Genomic DNA, 8,516 nt, shown 5'->3' on the forward strand with positions numbered 1-8,516 from the left:
TGTCAGTTCACACTTCCTGGTCTTTGGGGACCAGCATTGAGACTAATCATCCCTCCCCTGCCCCTTGCTGTACTCTACCTCCCCGCTCTGCAAGCTCACAGCTGCTTCTTGCTTACCTCTAGTGGTGTGGAGCTCACCACCTTTCAGAGTCATCTCTGCTCTCACTAGACTGCTCTTTGAGACAAGCCTATCTCTGAACCACATCCAGCTTCTGGGTGACTCCTCATCAGGCCCAGCTCTGCAGTCGGAGGGCACACAGCACAATTTCTCTCTCTGATCTGGAGACAGAGCCCTCTGAGGCTGCTCCTTTTCAGGCGAAAAGCTCAGCTTTTGCAAATATTTAATAGACTAATGGCAAAACTTGTAACAAGGGAAGAAAAGAGTTTTAGTTAGGATGAGATAAAATCAGCAACGTGACTTCAAAAGCCCTGAAATGTGAGCCTGCCTGATGCTTGTAGTTTGATCGTAAGCGTATAAAGGCTATACGTGCAGCTTCTTTATCTTCCCTTCAGTTCCAGTGGGGATGGATACACTCCCCATCCATTCAACTAGGGCATTTCTTGGGGCTGGGTCCCAGTCTGACCTCTCATCCTTTCCTGTCTCGGCCATGTTGACCCTGCCTGAGGCCTCAGTCACCATCCATGAGTGCTAAATTCTAAGCCTCTATTTCCAGCTCAGAACTCTCTCAGGAATGCCAGATCGACACCCCTAGCTGCACCCTGAGATGTCCCCCGAGCTCCGTGAATCCAGCCTGTCTGCACTAGAAGCCAGGATATGTTTCATTGCTCATTGTTTGTCTCATCCCTAACAGGTGAGTTCCCCTAGGGCAGAGCTGCATAGCTATAGTGTCTAGAACAGTGCTTTGCACAGAACCTACCCTTTGAAAGTTCTGTTAAATGAATGAATACATGCTCTCTCCTAACCTTCTGCTCTTCTAGTACTCTCCGGTTTTAAAAAAAACAGCACCAACATCCAAGCATTGTCCAAAATGGGGAACCGGGCGCCACCTTGCTTCTCTTCTGAGGCCCTTCCGCCCTATATGCGTGTGGTCACTGCAGCCTGCCAGTTGTGCTCCTTAAGTTGCTCTTCGATCCTCCCACTTCTCTCCATGCACTGTTTTGCCACACTGTCTCTCTCTTGGATTCCCCCCACTCCAACCACCATCACCAGCAACCCCACACCCAGCCTACTCACAGCTTCCTGCCTTATCTAACCCATTCTTCAAGCTGTGGTTGGAGAGATCTTACTAAAATGCAAAGACTGCCTATGTCACTTCCTTGCCTAAAACCCCATAATGGCTCAATATTCTCTGTAAGGTAAAGACCAGACCTCCTAATAGGTCTTGCAAGGACCTCAAGACCCCTTTCCCAACCACCCTCTGCTCTCTGGCCAGGCCCATCTCCCATCAGCTCATCCTGCCTGGGCTCCTTCCCATCAGCTCTTGCCCAGCCTGGACCAGCTTCTTCCTACCACTGCCCAAGCCCAGGACTTTGGATCTTCTGAAGACACGAAGGAATGCTGCATTGGTGCCCGCATCTCCCAGATGTACTTCTCCAGCCTGGACCTCGGCTCTTAACCCCAGACTCACATGCATGCACGCATGTGCGTGTGCTAAGTCACCTCAGTTGTTTCCATCTCTGTGCGACCCTATGGACTGGACTGTGCTCAGAGTCCTTGAAGAGCTTCTTGGGTCAGTCTGACTAAAAGCCCAAGTCCTTATGTGGCTCACAAGCCCCAGAAGAGTGGCCTTAGGTAGCTCTTCAACCTCCTCTCCTGCCCTCTCCCAGCACTCGCGTCCTTCGGGCACATGGCACCTCCCTCCGTGTTCCTTTCCCAGGGCCTTTGCAAGTGCTCTTTGTTCTCCTCGTCTGCAATCCTCGCCCCTCTGAAAGCTGAGCACCTTATTACCTCACTTGCAGCTTTCCTCAACCGTCACCTCTTAGAGGAGCCTTCCTTGATGAGTCTATATAAAACAGCACAGCCCTCCCTGCCAGGACTCCATCCTCCTGATCCTGTCTTAACTTACCCCTACAGCCATGTGACCTATTTTATCTGTTTATTTGTTTGCTTCCTGGCTAACCTCTCTAAGGTATAAGCTCTGTGAGGGCAGGGACTTTGTTTTGTTCCCTGCTGTATCCTGGGCATCTGTAAGAGTGCCTGGGCTATAGGAAGCTTTCAGTAAACATTCGTAGAATGAGTGAAGACGTGAATTTTAGACTTAATACTACTGTACCTTTTCTTGATTTCGTAATCTAGAGGGCGTCCCCATTTGTATACTCTTCCACCTCCTTTAAAACATCTGGTGCGACAGTAATCAGGGGATAGTATAATGTAAGCTCTGTCTTGTTCACTACTGTGTCTCCAGTCCCATGGGAGACACTAAATTGAGTGCTGAGTGAATGAATGAAAGCAAATCAGACTGCTCTTTGGGAAACTGACCAACAAGCAGGTGCTTCACAGAGGGACTGAGCTCTGGGCTAGACACAGGCATGCCAGGGGTTTAGTCCCATCTCACCTACTAACTTACAGTGTGACCTCCTGTTAGTGACTGTCTCTTTCTGGGTCACAGTTTCCCCCGCTGAAAAATGAGAAGCAAGATCACACTACTCAGAATGAGCCTTTAGGCCAGGAGAGACTGTGATTCCAGAAGCCAGCCCTGACCCTGTGATTCCACTGCCGACCCAGGGCAGGGAAGCAGGGCTGTGTGGGAGGCACTGGGCAAAGATTGGGCCTTGGGACTGTGCTGGGCAAGATGGGCTATTGTCACAGGGCCAGCCCTTTAGTTTCTTGGCAGAGTGAGTGGGCAGAAGAAGGTGATTGATCTTCCCCCACTGGGGGGTCCTGGCCATAAATCTCACCAGCCCAGTGGGGTCGCCTAGGACCCAGAAGTCACAGCCAGTACATTCCTTGGCTTGGCTGGCTCCCAGGGGTGCCTTCTGCTCTTTCCAGCTCCCGGGCACTGGGGCCCTCTATGGGCAATCTGAACACAGCCCCCAGCTTTGAGCCTCAGAAAGCCTCTATCCAGACAGTGCTGATCTTTCTCTGACCTTGAGATCATGTGGCTTTGCTTTGAGCAGACCTGCCCTAGGCTCCCTGTAAGTTAGGACTTCTTAACTCTTTGCACTGTAGAAACCTCGGGCAGTCTATGGACCCCTACTCAGAATAATGTTTTTAAATGCATAGAATAAAATGTGTGGCATTGCAAAGGAAACCTATTACATTGAAATGCAGTTATTAAGATATTAAAAATACAGGTAATCAACCCTGAATATTCATTGGAAAGACTGATGCTGAAGCTGAAGTTCCAATACTTTGGCCACCTGATGCGAAGAGCTGGCTCATTGGAAAAGACCCTGCTGCTGGGAAAGATTGAAGGCAGGAGGAGAAGGGACAACAGAGGGTGAGATGGTTGGACAGCATCACTGACTCACTGGACGAGAGTTTGAGTAAACTCAGGGAGATAGTGAAGGACAGGGAAGCCTGGCATGCTGCAGTTCATGGGGTTGCAAAGAGTTGGACATGACTTAGCGATTGCACAACAACAACTATTATGTGTATTTTATGACAAGATCTAGTGGAAGCCTAGTTCCAATAACTATTATGTATTTCCATAGTGATGAGCAGAAACAATACATCCAGACATCTGCAACAATTGTGTGGTAACATGAAAACATCACAGAGGGACTGTGGTTTGATGCATTCATTCCCAATGGAAGAAAATGGTGAATTTCAGTTAGAGGTTTGTGAAAATACAGATACAATGCTTTCCCCATGAACCCTTGTTGAGGGGGTGCTTAGTGAAGGGAGCCCGGTGAACCAGATGCTGAGTCTGAGAGGAGAGAGACTCACCACAGTCCTAATCAGCCCACTTCCTCAGAACCTGATTAAAATACAAAAATCTATCATCATCTGTTAACAGAGTCACAGAATCACAGGTTGCCCGAGTGGGCAGAGTCAGAACCCCTTCTGCAACTGCCCTACTGGGTGCCCTGGTTCCTGGCCTTGCTTTGTGCACCTCTAAGGATGGGAACTCACGCTCATCCCAGGCTAGCCAGCTGTAGCTTCTCCAAACAGCCAGAACCCTGTCTCCTCTCACCCAGAGATGAAGTAGTTCTATGCTCTGTGGCTGCAGCTAACAGACAGAGGAACACAAGGCCCCAACTAGAGCTGATGCTGAAGCTCCAATACTTTGGCCACCTGATGCAAAGAACTGACTCATTAAAAAAGCCCCTGATGCTGGGGAAGACAGAAGGCAGGAGGAGAAAAGGATGACAGAGGATGAGATGGTTGGATGGCACCACCAACTCAATGGACATGAGTCTGAGTAAGTTCTGGGAGTTGGTGATGGACTGGGAGGCCTGGTGTGCTGCAGTCCATGGGATCTCAAAGAGTCGGACATGACTGAGTGACTGAACTGAACTGAGAGCTTAAATGCCTTATTCATTCAACAGTCATTCTCTGAGCTGCTCTCTGCCAGGCCAGAGGGACGCACTGGATTTGCTGAGACTCAACGTTTGTTGGGTGTGTGCTCGTTAATAGTGTGCTGGGGTGCCTTCTGTCCAGGGAGACAGACATTAAGTGAGTAAACACACATATCAACATGTCATTGCGATCTGTGATAGTGGCTGTGAAGAGACAAGTAGGGGATTCACAGAAGGACTGACTTCAGATGGGGGAGAAGGGAGATCAAAGAAAGCCCTTTGGAGAAAGTGACACGTAAAGCAAGACTTGGAGGATTGGTTAGAGTCTGCCAGGCAAACAGAGTGAAGAGCGAGTGTGGAGGAGGCCCTGATGTGGGAGAGAGCTTGGTTGGTGTTTAGGAAGAGACAAAGGCCCTGGGGCCAGATGAAGCTGGAGAGAAGGATAAGGGCCATGGTGGAGTCTTCAAGCCCAGCTAAGAAGTTTGGATATTATCTGAGGAGTCACTGAAAGCCCTGAAGGGGGTTAAGCAGGATCTGTTTGAATGAATAAAATAAGGTCCCCAGGAGCTCTCAGGTTTGCAGCAAAGACTTTAGCAACATGAAATATAAGAATGAGTTAAAAAGCCTTTTACTTTTTTGCTCTAAAGCACCCTATTTGAATGTGTCTCTTTGCTTTTCCTCAGGCTGAGCTCCCTCTGCCTGGACGCTTTCCCCAAGCTGTCACTCTGCTAGGTCCAACAAGTCAGCCAGCTTTCTAGCATGCCCTTCCTCCAGGATATCTTCTTTAATGAGGTAGCTGTCAGTGCTTCCCTAGTGCACAGCCTTGAGCATGCCACGTGGGCTGTTCACAGCATCACTGACTGTTTACTTGTCAGCGTCCACCCTCCCTTCTTCCAAACTACCCCTGGAAGTGGTCTGAAGTAGGGGGCTGCAGAGAGGAAATTGCAGAACCTTTAGCTGCAAACAGGCCCCTCTCTGCCCTCCCCAGCTAGTCTGGGATCAGAGCTAGACTCTGCCACCTGCTGGCATCAAGGGGAATGGCAGGTTAAAGAGGGTGGGGAGATAGGCGACTCCAAGAAGCTCCAGTATTCTTGCCTGGAGAATCCCTTGAACAGGAGGGACTAGCGTGCCCTAGTTCACGGGTTCGCAAAGAGTGGAACGTGACTGAGCGACTAACACTACCACTATTACTACTAGAAGCTTCAAGGGATTAGATCCCATAGACAAGCACCTGAAGAACTATGGATGGAGACTCATAACATTGTACGGGAGGCGGTGAACAAAACCATCCCAAAGAAAAAGAAATGCAAGAAGGCCAAATGGTTGTCTGAGGAGGCCTTACAAAAAGAAGAGAAGTGAAAAGCAAAAGAGAAAGGGAGAGATATACCCAACTAAATGCAGAGTTCCAGAGAATAGCAAGAAGACATATGAAAGCCTTCTTGAATGTACAATACAAAGAAATAGAGGAAAACAATAGAATGGGAGAGATCTCTTCAAGAAAATTGGAGATACAAGGGAACATTTCATGCAAAGATGGGCACAATGAAGGACAGAAATGGCAAGGACCTAACAGAAGCAGAAAATATTAAAAAGAGGTGGCAAGAATACACAGGGGAATTATACAGAAAAGGTCATAATGTCCTGGATAACCATGATGGTGTGGTCACTCACCTAGAAACAGACATCCTGGAGTGTGAAGTCAAGTGGGCCTTAGGAAGCATTACTACAAACAAAGCTAGTGGAAGTGATAGAATTCCAGCTAAGCTATTTAAAATCCTAAAACATGATGCTGTTTAAGTGCCAACAAATCTAGAAAACTCAGCAGTGGCCACAGGACAGGAAAAGGTCAGTTTTCATTCCAATCCCAAAGAAAGGCAATGCCAGAGAATGTTCAAACTACCATATAATTGTGCAAGATAATGCTAGCCAGGTAATGCTTAAAATCCTTCAACTTGGGCTTCCATAGTACATGAACTGAGAACTTCCAGATGTACAAGCTGGATTTAGAAGAGGCAGAGGAACCAGAGATCAAATTGCCAACATCTATTGGATCATCAAAAAAGCGAGAGAGTTCCAAAAAAACATCTACTTCTGCTTCACTGACTACGCTAAAGCCTTTGACTATGTGGATCACAGTGTGTAAAATTCTTTTCCATCACTGTGTGGAAAATTCTTTTCCATCACTGTGTGGAAAATTCTTAAAGAGATGGGAATACCAGACCGTCTTACCTGCCTCCTGAGAAACCTGTATGCAAGTCAAGAAGCGACAGTTAGAACTGGACATGGAACAATGGTCTGATTCCAAATTGGGAAAGGAGTACGTCAAGGCTGTATATTATCACCCTGCTTATTTAACTTATATGCAGAGTACATCATGAGAAACGCTGGAATGGATGAAGCACAAGCTGGAATCAAGATTGCCGGGAGAAATATCAAAAACTCAGACATGCAGATGACACCACCCTTATGGCAGAAAGTGAAGAAGAGCTAAAGAGCCTCTTGATGAAAGTGAAAGAGGAGAGTGAAAAAGTTGGCTTAAAGCTCAACATTCAGAAAACTAAGATCATGGCATCCGGTCCCATCACTTGATGGCAAATAGATGGGGAAACAGTGGCTGACTTTATTTTTTTGGGCTCCAAAATCACTGCAGATGGTGATTGCAGCCATGAAATTAAAAGACGCTTACTCCTTGGAAGAAAAGTTATGACCAACCTAGACAGCATATTAAAAAGCAGAGACATTACTTTGCCAACAAAGGTCCATCTAGTCAAGGCTATGGTTTTTCCAGTGGTCATGTATGGATGTGAGAGTTGGACTATAAAGAAAACTGAGCATGTGAGAACATGTGAGAGATATGCTCAGCACAAAAAGATTGGTGCTTTTGAACTGTGGTGCTGGAAAAGATTCTTGAGAGTCCCTTGGACAGCAAGGAGATCAAACCAGTCAATTCTAAAGGAAATCAACCCTGAATATTCATTGGAAAGACTGATGCTGAAGTTGAATCTCCAATAATTTGGCCACCTGATGCAAAGCGCTGGCTCATTAGAAAAGACCCTGATGCTAGAAAATATTGAGGGCAGGAGAAGAGGGCGACAGACGACGAGATGGTTGGATGGCATCACTGACTCAATAGACACGAGTCTGAGCAAACTCCAAGAGATAGTGAAGGACAGGGCAGCCTGGCAGGCCGCAGTCCTTGGGGTCGCAGAGAGTCAGACATGAAGTAGTGACTGAATAACAACGAGAAGCAATGAGGACCACTTTGGCTTTTCTGAAGGGTAATTGCAAAAGATCTAACTGGGTGGAGGACCTAAGGGGGCCTGATGACACAGAGCGACAGAGCTCTGCTGGGAACAGGAGGGAGGAGCTGAGTGTTGATGGAATAGTGGCTCAGAGATGAGGATACAGGGTCCAGCCCTGTGGGGCTGCTGAGGCCTGAGTCCAGATCTTGGACCCAAGCCAGACCAGCAGGGGATCCAACTTGTTACCATGGGGACCCAGGGCTGTATCCAGACAGCTGGAGAGATGATCCCCTCTCAGTTGGATGAGGACACCTACAGCGCAGTGACCAGCCTCAAAGCCAAGTGTCCACCCACACCCTGCCCCCCCTTTTCCGGAACAACTTGTTTTGCTCTAAAGCTTGGGACTTTGACCTGGGAGGTGTGTTTTCCTCCTGTTGGTTACCTGCTGTCCTTCCTGCTCGCCCCCCTCCCCCACAGCCCCCAAAGCATGGCCCAGGGAGTCCTTGTCCTCCTCGGGACTCTGTAGGGAAGGGGGGATGCTTGGATGTGAGAGCTGGGACCTGAGACTTGGGGATGATGGTAGAGGCTGAGCTGCCCCTGGGGTGCACTGGCTGGAGAGAGGGCCCCAGCATGACTTCCCTATCTCTTCTTGGATCTTGCCTTCCTTGGTTTCTGGGACGCCCCATTCTCCTGCAGTTTCTCCTCCTGCTCCACCCTGGCTCCTCTTCCTTTGAAAGACCCTTTGTGTTTGGCTGTGTCCTGCTGTCTCACTGTCTGCCCGCCTCCTTTGCCCTGGTTCTCTCCTTCACACACACACACACACACACACACACACACACACACACACACACAC

This window comes from Oryx dammah, unplaced genomic scaffold (assembly GCF_014754425.2).
Source record: "Oryx dammah isolate SB20612 unplaced genomic scaffold, SCBI_Odam_1.1 HiC_scaffold_28, whole genome shotgun sequence".
Taxonomy (NCBI): domain Eukaryota; kingdom Metazoa; phylum Chordata; class Mammalia; order Artiodactyla; family Bovidae; genus Oryx; species Oryx dammah.